Source organism: Rattus rattus, chromosome 15 (assembly GCF_011064425.1).
Source record: "Rattus rattus isolate New Zealand chromosome 15, Rrattus_CSIRO_v1, whole genome shotgun sequence".
In the NCBI taxonomy this organism is placed as follows: Eukaryota; Metazoa; Chordata; class Mammalia; order Rodentia; family Muridae; genus Rattus; species Rattus rattus.
Window position 1 is genome coordinate 47,594,283 of NC_046168.1, and position 2,273 is coordinate 47,596,555.

Sequence of the window (2,273 nt, forward strand, 5' to 3'; positions counted from 1 at the left end):
AAGAACTGTTCTGACTACAACCTTGAGGACCAATTAGTGACTGAGAAGCACACCACAGAGAGGATATTAGGTTCTCAGGATCTGATCATGATTTCATATGTAGGAGAAAGCCAGTGAAGTCAGTCCTGACAGGAGTTCAGACCGTCTTGTTTCATCCCATTGAGAAATGTCCAAAACCAGGTGTTTTGGGTCCTCTGGATAAGAGACCTGTCTCTAGGCATTAATTTCTTAATACCCAGAAGGAATAGTCCTGTTGTTACTCCTGGCACTCACAAAGTCTGACCTCCTTTTCATAGATATAGCGTGTACCACAGTCATAACAGGGATAGGAACCAAAGCAGACTGACTTGAGCTGCCTTACAGCTGTGAGTGTGTTCATGAGCTCAGCACAAAGCTGGGACAATCTCCCTACTTCCACATAACCCAACTCATAGCCTTCTACTGGAGCAGGGCACATTTCCATGGTCAGCTGGCTCAGGCTGGTAGTGTGGTGCAGAAAGTCCTTCAGGACATCCATGGAGATGCCATTGTCATACAAATTGATGCTACTGAGCTGGGGGCATTGGGTCAGGGAAAGCAAAAAGATACTGAGGTGAAAGTCATTCTTCCTACAGTCTTCTAATTCCAGAGTTTGCAGTGTATCTACAACACTCTCTGAGAAAACGTTCACAGGCATGACATTCAAATGAGTTAAAGCGGCACCTCTCAAGCACAGATGTTTAAGCTGACTGTAGTTCCAATGCTGAGCAAGTGACTCCAAGTCTGAGGGAGGGAGCCAGCACAGAGTGATCTTGAGGGACAGCAGTGGGGCCTCCAGACACCTGAACAACTCTTTCATGTGGTCTGTGAGAAAATCGACATCATCAATAGTGAGATGCTAAAGACGGCCGAGTTTGGGGGAACAAAGAAATGGTCTTGGTGACATTCGCCTCCTCCTCGGGTGTGTGAGTACTTGTTCCAATGCATACTAGCGTGAGTTTCTGATGAGTTCTCATCTTGCTGATGCAAGGTACAAACTTTGCCAGTTTGGACAGATTTCCCACTGCATTCAGTTCCAACTCCTTGATGAACTCTAGCTGCAAAAATTTTAGCACATTCCTGACCTTGGACACTTGTGTTATTCCAATCTCCAGCTTCTCACAGCACAGATGCAGGAAATCCTTCCTCTCCTTTGTCCACCGCACAACTGTGTTTGGTGTTAATCTTCATGCAGGTACACATGAAACCTACACGTCCTGGGGCAATACTTCCATTTCAGTCGTGTGTCTTCTCCATCCAGTATAGCCTGGAAGGTCTCCAAGCTGGGGTTATTAATTGGCAACCCAACATGAAGAGTAGGGCCAGTATTCCACCAGGATCTTAACCATCTTTGCTTTTCTTTGAGTACCAGCCTCCTTGAACACAGGTGGGAAGTACTCCCTTGGTAGGTACTCCAGAACAGGGATAGTCAATACCTCACTCCTCACCAGGCTCTGAGAAGCCAGCTTCAGGAGTGTGGGTAGGGAATCAAAGACCATTCTGATGGATCTTTAGGGAGATGATCCTGATTAGGACACAGGCAACAGACTCCAGGGATCTGAGTATCTTCTCTGGCTCCAATAACCTCTCTCTCTCTCTCTCTCTCTCTCTCTCTCTCTCTCTCTCTCTCTCTCTCTCTCTCTCTCTCTCTCTCTGTCTCTGTCTCTCTCTCTCTGTCTCTCTCTCTCTGTCTCTGTCTCTCTCTCTGTCTCTCTGTCTCTCTGTCTCTCTCTCTCCATTCATTATTTCTTCTTCCTCTTCTTTTTCTCCTACTTTTTAGTTTCTTTCTGTCTTTCTCTCTTTCTGTCTGTCTCCTTTCTTTCTCTCTTTCTTTCTTTTCTTTCTTTCTTTCTTTCTTTCTTTCTTTCTTTCTTTCTTTCTTTCTTTCTTTCTTCCTTCCTTCCTTCCTTCCTTCCTTCCTTCCTTCCTTCCTTTCTTTCTTTCTTTCTTTCTTTCTTTCTTTCTTTCTTTCTTTCTTTCCTTTTGAGACAGGATTTTTCTGCCTCTGCCTCCGGAGCACCGGGATTAAAGGCCTCCCGGCTGCATCTTACTTTCTTACGTGATTTGCTTATATAGCATGTTAAACCTCACAACTCATAGGTTATAAAAGAGGACAATCGTGTTTCCTCCCAACCATTATCACTTTCATATGCGGTTTCCTCCCCCGTGTCAGGTTCTCATCGACATCTTGTGCACGCTCTAGTGACACTTTACACGTGCATGAGACTATCCCTGCTTCCCCACACCCCATTCTC

At 45.4% G+C, this 2,273-nt stretch overlaps 1 pseudogene; it reads right to left on the bottom strand.

Moving 5' to 3' along the window:
• Positions 1–256: 256 nt before the first annotated feature.
• On the bottom strand, positions 257–1,517 carry LOC116884376 (annotated as a pseudogene).
• Between the last annotated feature and the right edge of the window lie 756 nt (positions 1,518–2,273).